We start from the raw sequence: 14,140 nt of genomic DNA, 5'->3' as shown, positions 1-14,140 counted from the left end.
GCCCAGATAAAGTCCCAGCAACCTGGGTCCCTCAGGGTCTAGAATGAGTAGAAATCTCCTGTCAGACTACTCAGAAAGTATGAGCCAAAAGTAAACGTTGGTGGGGCCTGGCTGGGTTGCTCAATTGGTTGGAGTGTCATCCCATCCACCAAAAGTTTGAGGTTTCGATTCCTGATCCGGGTATATGCCTAGGTTGCAGGCTCAATCCCCAGTGTGGAGTGTGCAGGAGGTAGCCAATTGATGCTTCGCTCTAATGTCAATGTTTCTCTCTCTCTCTAAAAATCAATTAAAAATTTAAAAAAAAAAAAAAGAGTAGGAACCAAGGCCAAAGAGACTATCTTATATCAATCCTGTGGACTTTTTGGATGAAATCAATTAGAAGATATTCTAAAAGAATATGAATTATAAACAAATTCAGGAAATTATGAACATTCTTTTCACCTTTTTATTGTTGGTTTTTTTTAGTTTATTTTGAGAAAAATGAAAAAAAAAATAGAAGATTAAGAAAAGTGATGACATGCTAGTACATTTTAATTGTGGGATTGCCCTGCAATGAGAAGGAATCCAAAATGTTTTTAACTATCCCAATGATATATTGAAATATACAGTTAAATTAGTGTCTGCTTAATTCACATCTGATGAATATATTTGTTATGCAGTAAAAACATTTTTTTTTTAAAGACAGGAGCCCTGGATAGTGTGGCTCAGTTGGTGGGATGTTGTCCTGTGCACCAAAAGGTTGCCAGTTCAATTCCAGTCAGGGCACATCCCAGGGCTGTGGGCTTGATCCCCAGTAGGCTGTGTGTAGAAGGCAGCTGATGGATGTTTTGTTCACATCGATGTTTCTCTCCCTCTCTCTCCCTTTCCCTTTCTTCCTCTCTCTAAAAAATGAATTTTAAAAAAATTTTAAGACACAAGATCATAGAAAAACACAACACATCCTTTATCAATCTTTGTGACACAAAATTCTGCAAATGTTGAAAAAAATAAAAGCTGAATTATTCCTAGAACCAAATCTTAGCAATCTATGTTACTGGCAAATACACATGTGTAATTATATACACACACTCATGACTGTCATCACTTCATAACATATGCTTTAATTCATTGACTGGCATACATATATATAAAGTGTACTGACAATCTCCTCAAGCAAGTTGTAATTAGAATATACACCTCAGCTAATTAATTCCCTCCAAATGTTTCCATCGATGTTTTCTAACCTAAAACATAAACGCAAGCTCCAAGAAGATAGGGGCCTGTTTTGTTTCTACATTATCCTGAGCCTCTAGCATATAGCTAGTACTCAAAACAATATTTGTTAAATGAATGAACATATTTAGAATGCATCCCACTACTAAACAGGCCCTTCAGATAAACTATTGCAGGCCTTTCCTCCATGTTTTATTCATTTGGTCACTCGGGTATTTATAGAACACCTGTGCAGGACCTCATGAGATATGCAAATAAGCCTGACATAAGGTCCTTGAAATGCCCTGAAGGACACTCTAGATGTAAGAGTCTGTGGTAATGCCAAGCCCTCCTGTCCCCCTCCTCCTTCCAGCAACTCCCCCCAGCAAGTCACCCCAAGATAAATGAGCAACCCAAAAATAATGTGTTTGCTTTGCAAATAACACACGTGCTCCCCGCCCCAAATCAGATTGCTGCCATTAAATCCTCCCTGCGTTTATATTCTTAGCCACTGGGAAGTTTAAAAGTCTGACTCAAGAAATTACTGGGCTACTGATTTCCCTAGAATGGTCACAGGGAGAAGCAGAGACAGAGCCCACTCTAAAGGCTCCCGGTTTGAACCTACTGGTCCCTGAGCTCCTTGTCTCTGGCTTCAAGCCACACAGCTCTACCTTCACCTGTGTCACGGGGCTCAGCTGAAAGGGGATAACACGAAGCTGCCAATGGTGAATTTATTACTCCTGTCCAGGAGCATGAAGGGAAAGCGCAGGTGGCGACAGTGGTCTAGGGCTGGAGAGAAACTCTGGGGCTTTAACCCTGGGTGTCCTGACTTCAGCAAGGAGACCAAACCTTCCAGTGTCCTTTCTCCCAGTGTAGGTCGGATATTATCAGCAGTTCTTCCTACGTCACAAGGTGTGATCAAGTTCATAAGGTGGGACCTATCTATAAAACACCTTGAAGCAGTAAAAATCCTATTGAACGTAAATTATTTTAATTCTTTCACCCTAAGTTCATGGTACATGAACCCATTTATCCAAATGGATACATAAAATTTATTTTTGTAGAGGGCTTTTGAATTCACAAAGAGCCTTCACAAATCATATCTTATTTATCCTTGCAGCAGTAAGCAGTGAGGTAGCTGGAACAGGCAAACACTACTATTAAAAATAAGGCAATGAAGAGAAATCGAGGTGCCTACTCAAAACCAAATGTATCTTGGGTCCTCTGCCTTTTAACGTAGTGCTCTTCTCCCACTGTACCCTGACCCTGCCTGGCTCATGAGGTCAAACAAACCGACCTGCTAGGAACAGAAGTGCAGACTAACGCTCACTCACCCAGCTTCCCATGGCACCATCAGGGAGGAGGGCAGCCATAGGAATGAAGCAGCACAAGCCCTGACAGGAACTCAGCCTAAAATCCAATCCAGCACTTCCAACGATTTTGAACCTTGATGTTTGGGATTAATAAATTAGAAGAGCCCTAACCGGTTTGGCTCAGTGGATAGAGCATCGGCCTGCGGACTCAAGGGTCCCAGGTTCGATTCCGGTCAAGGGCATGTACCTTGGTTGTAGGCATATACCCAGTAGGGAGTGTGCAGGAGGCAGCTGATTGATGTTTTGCTCTCATCAATGTTTCTAACTCTATCCCTCTCCCTTCCTCTCTGTAAAAAAATAAATAAAATGTATTTTTAAAAATAAATAAATAAATTAGAAGAATTTCGTGTCGAATTTCTTGTACTAATACTGGCAAGTTAGGGCAAAGTACAAAAGAGGTTTTATTTTGGCATCATTTTATAATTGTACCTGAAATGACAGTTGTCATCACCTTTTGTGAGACAAGGAGGCAACAACTGTGAAACAATGACCTTGTGTTAAATCTAAGATACAACCCAAGATATCCAGGTGTGTACATATTTAGCAGAGAGCATTCGAGAAGGAAACATTTAATCAAATGAGTTGAGAATCGGTCACCTTGATACACCAGATGGTCCTAGTGTAAGCTTGTTTCATGCAAAGTTAGCCATTTAAAGTCTCAAAACACAGAGAGAAACCAGAATAAATTAGCTTAAAAGTAACCCCTGCAGGCCAAATGGTTAGTAGCATGCTCAGGAATTCAGACAGACCTAAGATCTAAAAAATCATTGACTCCAGGATCCACTTAAAAGCCTAAAACTCAAAATTCCAACAGTGACCTCCATGAATAAAGTACCTATAAATATTTTCAAATGGTGTTGCACATATATTTGTTTCATGCCACATATATGATAACGTTCAAGAAGTTGAAATATTTTCCAAGTCCACAGATGCCAAATGCTGATGAGCAGAATAATAAGAGAACTGAGTATGAGGAATTTAAATTACTTTTATATCCAATGTGCAATTCACTTAAAAAATAATAAGCCTTAAGACAATCATAGTGATACAGTTGTAATTAGCTGGTTATTAATAATAGGAAAGGTGCAAAAGCGAGACCAAACATTATAAGCATGGCCATCTGGGCAGCTTCACCAGGAAGCTGCAACTTTACACTCCCCAGGGAACCCCCGGTCCATTCCCTGCAGATTACTAGGAGAAGGCCCCGGACAACAGGAAAGATGGGCACACGGGCAGGAAATCCGGGTGATGTAGGGAAGGTGCTTGCTGCCAGTCAAACCTGGGAACAGAGATCACTGACTAGAGGAGGTGGAGTCAGCGGCTGGAGGGAGGAGGGAACAGAGCTACTATTTACTGGGCAGCGGTTCTGTTTTGCAATATGAAAAGAGGTCTGAACATGAATGTTGATGATATTTGTACAAGAATGTAAAACTACTTATTGCCTTGGAACTATACACCTGAAAATAGTTCAGATGAGGTGGGAGAAAGGCTCTCCCTTTCCGCCTGGCCGCAAACATCAGGTAAACCAAGATGGGCGCTTGCAAGTACATCCAGGAGCTATGGAGGAAGAAGCAGTCGGACGTAATGCGCTTCCTTCTCAGGCTGCGCTGCTGGCAGTACCGCCAGCTGTCTGAGAGCCACATCTGCTCTGTCAAAGCGAGCAGGCTGGGATGCTAAGCCAAGCAAGGCTATGTCATTTATCAGATCCGTGTGCACCGCGGTGGCCGCATGTGCTGTTCCTAAAGGTGCGACCTAAGGCAAGCCTGTCCATCATGGAGTTAACCACTAAAGTTTGCCTGAAGTCGTCAGTCTGTTGCCGAGAAGCAAGCTGGATGCCACTGTGGGGCTCTGAGAGTCCTGACTTCTTACTGGGTTGGTCAAGATTCCACGTACAAATTCTTTGAGGTTATCCTCCTTGATCCATTCCATAAGGCTATTAGGAGAAATCCTGACACCCAGGGGACCACGAAACCAGTCCACAAGCACAGGGAGATGTGAGGGCCCACATCTGCAGGCCCGTGGGAAGGGCCACAGGTCCCACCACACTATGGGTGGTTCTCTATGTGCAGCTTGGAGAAGGTGCAATGCCCTGCAGCTCCAGCGTTACGCTAATATAAGCAATGTTTGTAAAATTATTACCTAAGACACAATTTAGGACAGTCTTGTCTGCTTAAAAGTGTTCTTTGATTTGTTAAAACTGGTCTGCAGATTGTTTCATGAATGCATTGTCACATGATGAAGGTTAAAATGCAATAATGTTTGAAGACTATAAAAAAATAGTTAAGGTGATAAAATTTGTGTATTTCATCACAATTTTTTTAATGCACCAAAGGTCACTTATTATAAATTTAGAAAACCTATGAGAGGAAAAAGAAATGTGTGTGTATAACCTATTTAAAAATTACACTGGAAAAAAATGTAGGATGTCTTGAAGATTATCCCTATAAGACTATTGCTCACATTCACTGCATATGATGTGATTTCTTGAGGAGTGGAAAGGGTAGAATTTCCTCCAGAGTGACTTAAAAGTGTACATAGCCCACAGCCATAAGATATAACCCAAGAATATCCAGGTATATATATCCTTATCTAAGGCAATTTCGTTAATAGCTGGAGCAATTTTGAATGACTATAATGCTTAGAAGCTATAATTTTGGAGTTACTACCAATTTAGGGCTGTCAGATAAAACACAGTGCACCATGTTAAACTTAAGTCTCAGATAAACAATGAATAAATTTTTAATGAAAATATGTCCCAAATATCACCTGGGACATAGTTATACTGAAAAACAAACACAAACAAATAAAAAGTATTATTTAACTGAATTTAACTGGGCAATCTGTATTCTTATTTGCTAAATCTGGCAAACCTCCCCCAATTTCTTCTTAATTTTACAAAAACTTGAAAAAGAAAAAAATAGAAAAAAGTTAAATCATCTATACTGCAAATGAAAGTGACAGATGTGTTTTTAACACAAGAGTTACACTCAGGAAATCAAAGGCAGGAAGGTGAGGGTGCAATAACACTACTCACACTAAGATGCTGAGATATAAAATGCCATATTATTTTAGCAATAAAACAAGTTTGCTTTTGCATATTGTTTAAGAAGGCATATTCTTCACATATGTTATTAGCTGTGGACTGAATTTCTGGGTATAAAAATCAAAGTCCACTTTCAAAATTTTTTAAATGTACATCTGCCTATTTATTTTTCCTTTGATAAGTTATTAAGATCTTTCAAGACCTCATGTCATTACCTATGCACTTTGAAGATACTGTTAGGATATGCATCCCTCCTCTCCTCCCAACCAAAAAAAAAAAAAGCCAAAAAATGCTGCAGCACCATTTGTTATATGTCCCTGCAGAATTGCAGTGGGGTTCAGATCTGGTCACAGCCATGGAAACAGGACACACATCGTGTGGTTACCATTATGGATGAGGGGAGGGAAGACCACCCCACCAAGGATGAGCCAGATGTCAGAGATAAAAAGGAATTCCATTTCCTACTAAGAGGATGTAGAAAGGCCCCCTCCTGAGCATTTATAGTCAAAAAAGAATGTTCTTAACCACACATTTAAAATAAATGTTACAGATACGGTTGAATCCCATAACACATTAGCATGTTCAAAGCAAATTTTTGCTGCAAAGAATGATTCTTATCATTTTTTGAGTTTTAAAAAGGAAACCAAAGCAGTAATATGAAAAAAAAAAAGTCATAAAAATGAAAGCCTTCAATCTGTAAAGACACCTCTAAGTTTTAGATACAGGAAAGTGGACCTTCTCCTGGAAACACCTTTTATGTATATTTTTATGCTTTACAACCCTGTCTTTTTTCTGTTTCCTATTACAATCTAACGTCTTACTCAAGCTGCCTCTATTGTTTCCACTCCAATTCACGTTCCCATCACGACTCCCTCCCTTTTCCCTTCCCTCCTTTCCAGTGAGTACATGGGTAGACGGGACATCACCAAGGCCTCAGAAAGTGAGTTCAAACCTATAGGTTTGTCCGCTACATAACATAGTCAACCACAGGTCCAGTGTTACCCCCATTAATCTGAATTTTTTCTTCTATTCTGGAATGGCCCTGAATCTCTCTCCTTCCTGATAGGGGAGTGCTTCTCAGTGTTAAGCTTGTGACAGAATCACCTAGAGGGCTTGTTAAAGCCAGACTGCTGGGAACCACCTCCCAGTTTGAATACAATAGGTTTGGGTTAGTGAATAAAACTGCATTTCTAATGAATTCCCCGGTGGCACTGATGATGCTCTAGGGATCACACTTTGAAGACCTCTGCACTAGGGAATATGTGCCACCCTGCTCCGTGGCCTGTAATATAACCCTACTTCACTTTGTCAAAGAGGAAGAAGGAAGCTCGGGGAACATAAATTCTCACTCTTCTTCCCAGCATGATGGACTGTCCCCAGAAGCCAGAAATAACTCATCAGATGAAGGGTTTAACGTAAAGTCTGGCCTGCCTCCTCGCCCAATTACTCATAACAAAATTAAGATCCTGAGTAGACAAGGTGTCCCTGAAATGTAAGAATTACTTAGGAAGCAACTATTCATAGGACTGGGGACCACTGCAGGGTGGCATTGATTATAGTACTTAAGGGACACAGCAACCCACAGAGGCCGACCACTCACAGATATAAATAAGTACGAGCTTCGCAACATAAAGAGCTGGCGGACTGTTTTTACATCATTGACATCAGGGGGTGGGCCCTTCTGGCTTCCAGGTGCCAGACATTTTTTAATTACAGGGATATTACTCACTCCTGCTGCAGAGAAGACATGTGAGGAGAACACTGAGGACCTTCGGCTGTAAACCACGGTTTCAAAGCAGAGGCACATCCGCCAGGCTCAGTTCGGTCCCATCAGGAAAGTCTGGGCCAAGATTCTTTAAAAACTCTTCAAACACCAGAAATGATGTTGCTATATCTTTGGGGGGGAGGGAGGGTCAACAATGATTTTGCGTATGATTTCCTGGTTTCCAGGTGCCTAACGGATCAGATTTGTGCAGGCTTTTCTCCTTCCAGGCCCTGGTAGAACCTGTTGTACTTGTGAGCTTCGAGCAGAGAAGGACACTCTTCCAGAACGGTTTCCTCACCATCATGTCCACTCCTGACGAATGTTCAGTAAGTTGACAAACTGTTCTTTTGTCCCCAGAGCTATCCTGCAGCCACACACTGGCAAGCAGCAGCTTAAAGTCATTGCATGGGCTCCATCCCGCCTCCTCCAAGTATCCACTGAGGATTTTGGTTTTCCTGAGCTGATCTTCGTCTTTCAGAGGCTCGCAGCCTATACACAGCAGGTGGGTGCTACTGGTCCCCACTCCACTCCTGCATCCATCCCCACCGCTCCACTGAAACGTTTGTACAAAGGGCACAGCGACCTCCAGATTTCCAGGGCTACTGGACGTCTTCCTGGCCGTCCTTTATTCAGCCTCTCAGCAACCTTGGGCCATTAGAGCATGTGATCCTGAAGCCCTGCCTTTCCAGGTTTCCAAAATACGACACCCCTTGGTTTTCCCTGGCCTCTCCGCACTTTCTTCTGTTGACATCTTCTTCCCTAAAAAACTCTAAATGTTAGTGCCCCTTGGGAGCCCCTTCCCTCTCTAAACCTTCCCTGGGTGATTGTAAACACCCCTAGAACTACAAACCCAATTAATAGACTCTAACCTCCTTTCTGAACTCCTGAAATATTTATCGAACTGCTTACTCAAAACCTCCCACAGATATCACAACCCTAACATACTTAAAACTAACCTCCTAATTTTCCCTACAAGCTCATTCCCTCACTGGTCTTCCTCATCTCCATAAATTGCACCATCATCCTCAGTTACTCCAGCTAGAAAACCTGGAGTTCATTCTTGAATCCCCCTCTTCTTTCACACCTCCCTTGTTACCAAGACCTGTAGATCTGAACTCTGACATCTAGCCTAGATCTATCCACTCTACCACTACTGCCACCCACCTAGTCCAAGCCCATTATCTAGTCCTTGAACTCCTCAACAGACTCCTTACTGGACTTCCTGCTTCCACCGTTTCCCTCTCAGAAGCAATTTTCCACCAGGGCCAGAGTATTCTTTTTTTTTCTTTATTGATTAAGGTATTACATATGTGTCCTTATCCCCCTCTTACCCCCAACCGCCACCTCCCCCCGCCCCCGCTCATGCCCTCACCCCCCTGGTGTCTGTGTCCATTGGTTATGCTTATATTCACGCATACAAGTCCTTTGGTTGATCTCTTCCCCTTCTGCCCACCCTCCCCTACCTTCCCTCAGATTTGACGATCTGATCAATGCTTCTCTGTCTCTGGATCTGTTTTTGTTCATCAGTTTATGTTGTTCATTATATTCCACAAATGAGTGAGATCATGTGATATTTATCTTTCTCTGACAGGCATATTTCACTTAGCATAATGCTCTCCAGGTCCATCCATGCTGTTGCAAATGGTAGGAGTTTCTTTCTTTTTACAGCAGCATAGTATTCCATCGTGTAGATGTACCACCGTTTTTTAATCCACTCATCTGCTGATGGGAGCTTAGGCTGTTTCCAGATCTTAGCTATGGTGAATTGTGCTGCTATGAACATATGGGTGCATATATCCTTTCTGATTGGTGTTTCAGGTTTCTTGGGATATATTCCTAGAAGTGGAATCACTGGGTCAAATGGGAGTTCCATTTTTAGTTTTTTGAGGAAACTCCATACTGTTCTCCATAGTGGCTACACCAGTCTGCATTCCCACCAGCAGTGCACGAGGGTTCCTTTTTATCTGCATCCTCACCAACACTTGTCATTTGTTGATTTGTTGATGATAGCCATCCTGACAGTTGTGAGATGGTACCTCATTGTTATTTGATTTGCATCTTTCAGATGATTAGTGACTTTGAGCAGAACCAACATCATTAAAATGTCCATACTACCCAAAGCAATCTATAGATTCAATGCAATCCTCATTAAAATACCAACAGCATATTTCACAGACCTAGAACGAACTCTTCAAAAAATCACCTGGAATAAAAAAAGACTCCGAGTAGCTGCATTGATCCCAAGAAAGAAGAACAAAGTAGGAGGGATCTCAATACCAGATAGCAAGCTGTATTACAAAGCCACTGTTCTCAAAACTGCCTAGTATTGGCACAAGAACAGACAGCTAGACCAATGGAATGGAATAGAGAACCCAGAAATCAACCCAAACCACTATGCTCAATTAATATTTGACAAAGGAGGCAAGAGCATACAATGGAGTCAAGACAGTCTCTTCAATAAATGGTGTTGGGAAATTTGGACAGATACATGCAAAAAAATGAAACTAGACCACCAACTTACACCATACACAAAAATAAACTCCAAATGGATAAAGGACTTAAACGTAAGATTGGAAATCATAACAATCTTAGAGGAATCCACTGGCAGCAAAATCTCAGACACATGCGGAAGCAGTATCTTCACCGATACAGCTCCTAGGGCAGTGGAAATAAAGTGAAAATAAACAAATGGGACTTCATCAAAATAAATAGCTTCTGCACAGCAAGAGAAACCATCAACAAAACAACAAGAAAGCCCACTGCATGGGAGAACATATTTGCCAATGTTATCACCGATAAGGGTTTAATCTCCAACATTTACAGGCAATTCATACAACTTAACAAAAAGAAGATAAAAAACCCAATCAAAAAATGGGCAACAGACCTAAATAGATACTTTTCGAAAGAGGACATAAAAAAGGCCAAGAGACATATGAAAACATGCTCAGAGTATTCTTTTATAAAGCATCATGGTGTTCCCTGGTTTTAAATCCTTTGGTGGCTTTCCATTTGTCACACAGGTTGTTGGCTGTCTGATTCAAAATCCATTTTTCCTTCCACCAATCAAGGGACATGATATTTAGCTGGATGTTCTTCGCCCAAAATAAAAGTTTACACTCTTTCTTGAAGTCTATAAGACTCAGTTCCGGACAATGGGGTCTAAGTGGAGTGTTGTGTGAGACTTCTAGGATGGCTATTTAAGAAACTGAGTAGCTGGGAAGAGGTCCCTATTTTGTCCTTGACTTTCCTTCTTCTTCTTTTCTAGAGCAAGGATATAATGCTAGAGCTGTGGCAGCCATATGAGACCATGATGCAACCTTTAGGAATGAGTCAATAGAAGCTTGGGTCTTAGATCACCCTGCCTTTTACTGAGGACTGCCTATCTAAACACTTGGAAGAGCTCATGTGATCGGATGGTAAAATAACTTGAAATTTTTAAAACTTGTGCTGCAAGCATATTTCACTCTAAAAAAAAATTAATAGACATAGAAGAAAAAGGCGCTCATGAGAGACTATAAGGTCACAATCCTCCTCCTCCACAAGCTGAAAAATCACAAGAACAGGAAATAACTCACAGGATCAGGGGTCTAACTAATTTTGATGTCTGCTCAGAAAACTTTAAAAATGTTGACTTCTCTCACAAGTGTTCAATGTGAAAATAAAAATTTTGAAGACAAAAGCATGTAATAAACTCTAACCTTCTTCAGATTGTTACTCTCTTGGTTCCCTTTCCTTCTGTATTATTCAGGTTACCCTCCTCTCACTTCTCCCATGTGGCTACGAAGGTGGAATGAGGACTTCTCAGAGGAGTATTAGAGAATTCGAAGGCTGAGTTGGAATCAAGATGACTGACGGGACTTGGTATAAGTCACACTGCTGAGACTGTCTACTCTGGGCACACAGTGTCTTCACTGCTTATGCACGGGCAAATTCTATTCACCTAGTAGAAAACAGCATAGGGGTCTGGGCCAAAGTGGTACATAGTCATAAATACTGTTTGGTGACCAGGAGAGTCTTCCTTGATGGTGGGTCCCAAAGTCCAAGTCCATGGACCTATTCTCACAATATGAGAATTCTTGTAAAAATTTTATAATTTTGTTTTTATTCCAATTATAAATTGGTGTTTATCAAGGTAAAATTTACATACAGTGAATTATAATTTGATGAGTTTTGATAAATGTGTGCACCCATGAAAATAATACCCAAATCGAGATATAAGAAGTTTCTACCATCCCAGAAATGTCTTTTGGCCCGTTTCAAATCACCATACCAATTACAATCTTTTAAAAATTAATACAAAGACCTTCTGAATCATCTGAATAACTGTCTCGTAACTGAATACTATGCACATTTTATGTTCACAATCAAGTTGACATCAGAGAGTACTACTTCAACTATTTTTGAGCTAATTTTTTAAAAAAGCATAAACCATACCTTTAAGTCCTAGTAGCATGGGCATGTTGAATTCAAAAGAACCTACGCCATAATGGCTGGTTTCCAGTTCCACATTTCTGTTGGAATAGGCAATTCAGCAGCAACATATCCTTATCATTGTTTATGTCATTTTGTTTGTGTGGGATGTGTAGAACAGTTCTGGGTTTGACAGTTGCATAAGAGTCATAAGAAGAAAGTGTTCAAGTCAAGTTTTGTGCTTTTTGCATATTTAAGTAATATCACATTTCAAAAAAATAAGTCAACACTGACAAGCCACAATAATTATTTTTTTCTTTTAAAATGAGTCATTACATTGCTTGAGTTTGAAAAACACTGCTTTAGTCTACAGATAGCATGACCCATTTTCTTCCACCTGTGTTCCCTAACTTCTTAAGCCTAATTCAACCCAATGTACCCAAAAACATTTCAGCCCGCACAATTTGTCCTTCTCTAAATTTGTACAGCAGACAATATAAATTTTTGTTTCCTTGATAATTAAATTCCTGGCTTCTTCTCAGCACGGAAATTCTATAACATGCACAAATTTGATAATTAATATTTTTCAAATGAATGCAAAGTAGTCTGTAGAAATGGGCAAATAACATATACTAAATAACATAGTCTAAATTTGGGTACTTAATTTCTGAAGTTAGACAGCAGTTCTTAAGCCAGATTGGATAAAATGTCTAGAAATGTATATTAAATTTTTTTTATAAATATGTATTTTTCTCAAGAAAAGGTCCATAGCTTTCTTTAGATATCAAATGAAACTCCAGTCCCAAAAAAATGGTAAGAGATCATCAGGATATGAAAGGTCAATTAGCTATCACATTTCTCTATACATTTGCGGTCAACACGCCCATGAACATAGCCAACAAAAAAGTTGAAACATTGAGATAATGGGGTGGGGGGGAGAGTTGGTAAGACAGTCCATATTTGAAACAGTAATATAAAAGTTAAATTGCACCATTTATATATCTAAACATAGGTACAACTAAAAATCAAAATATTTCTTCTGTTTTTTACTTCATCTGTACACTGGAAATTAAAAAAATAATGACTAACACAGAAAGTAAGGATTAGTTAGCCCTATCCAGTTTGGCTCAGTGAATAGAGCGTCAACCTGTGAATTGAAGGGTCCCAGGTTCAATTCCAGTTAAGGGCACATTCCTGGGTTGCAGGCTTGGTCCCCAGTGGGGAGTGTGCAGGAGGCAGCCAATCAATGATTCTCTCTCATCATTGATGTTTCTACCTCTCTCTTCCTCTTTGAAATCAATACAAATATATATATTTTAAAAAGTAAGGATTATTTAATTTTGATAAAGAATATCATAAAAGAGCCAATAAAATAAGTGAAAATGCTATAGCAAAGCAAAATAGTGGGTGTTCAATTTTTTGTTGTTGTTGATAATCCTCATCCAAGGATATTTACCCATTAATTTTTAGAGAGAGTGGAAGAGAGGGGAAGAGACAGAGAGAGAAAAACATTGATGTGAGAGGGACACGACAATTGGTTGCCTCCTGCACGCACCCCTGACCGGAGCCAGAGATCAAGCCTGCAATGGAGGTATGTGCCCTTGACCAGAATCAAACCCAGGACCCTTCAGTCCAAGGGCCAATTCTCTATCCACTGAGCCAAACCGGCTAGGACTGCTGTTCAATTTTAAAATAAAACTTTTTTAAAAAAAATTAAACTAACAGCAGATAATTCTTACAAGCAATTTAAAAATATTTTATGCTTTATCAAGAAAACGGAATGAAAGTAATAGAAATCAGCTTAAACTCATGTGTGTTCAAAGCTTATTAAATTTTAAAATATGGATTAGACCATCACTGTCACATACAAGCTTATTAGTTTACATTTTCTTCCGATCATTGCAGGTATACATGCTAACAGAGTTATAAATTCACTTCTATAATACTTATTTTCCGTAACCTATGCTCATGACACATAGCAACAAGTCATCGTTATTTGTTGTAGAATCCATCTCTGTATTTCTACCGTAAAAATAATACTCATCAGTTATAAAACACTAAGATGAATTGGAAATTTCGAGCTACAACATATATTATAGAATCATTAATGAGGATGTTTCTGTCAGTGTCGTGTTGAAAAAGGAATAACCAGAGAGAGTACAAAATGTTGAGAACGAAAGGTGACTAAGACAAGCCCTGTAATTCTTTATCCATTCAAAAGTGCCTGCAGATTAAGTGGTGCCACTGTGATGCTTCCTCACGGCTGAGGACAGGTTCCCAGGGCGGAGGCTGGCTGAGACCAGGAGCCCTGCCTGTAATGGGAAAGCTAAACAGTCCAGAGAAAATGATCTGCCAATC

At 40.1% G+C, this 14,140-nt stretch overlaps 1 pseudogene; it reads left to right on the top strand.

Annotated features, from left to right (window-relative positions):
* The first annotated feature begins 4,076 nt into the window (after window positions 1–4,076).
* LOC132214608 (large ribosomal subunit protein eL15-like) lies at window positions 4,077–11,204 on the top strand (annotated as a pseudogene).
* The last annotated feature ends 2,936 nt before the right edge of the window (window positions 11,205–14,140 follow it).

Source organism: Myotis daubentonii, chromosome 13 (genome assembly GCF_963259705.1).
Source record: "Myotis daubentonii chromosome 13, mMyoDau2.1, whole genome shotgun sequence".
Lineage (NCBI taxonomy): Eukaryota > Metazoa > Chordata > Mammalia > Chiroptera > Vespertilionidae > Myotis > Myotis daubentonii.
The sequence above is the reverse complement of the archived record's forward strand: the minus strand, read 5'-3'. Positions and strand labels throughout refer to the sequence as shown.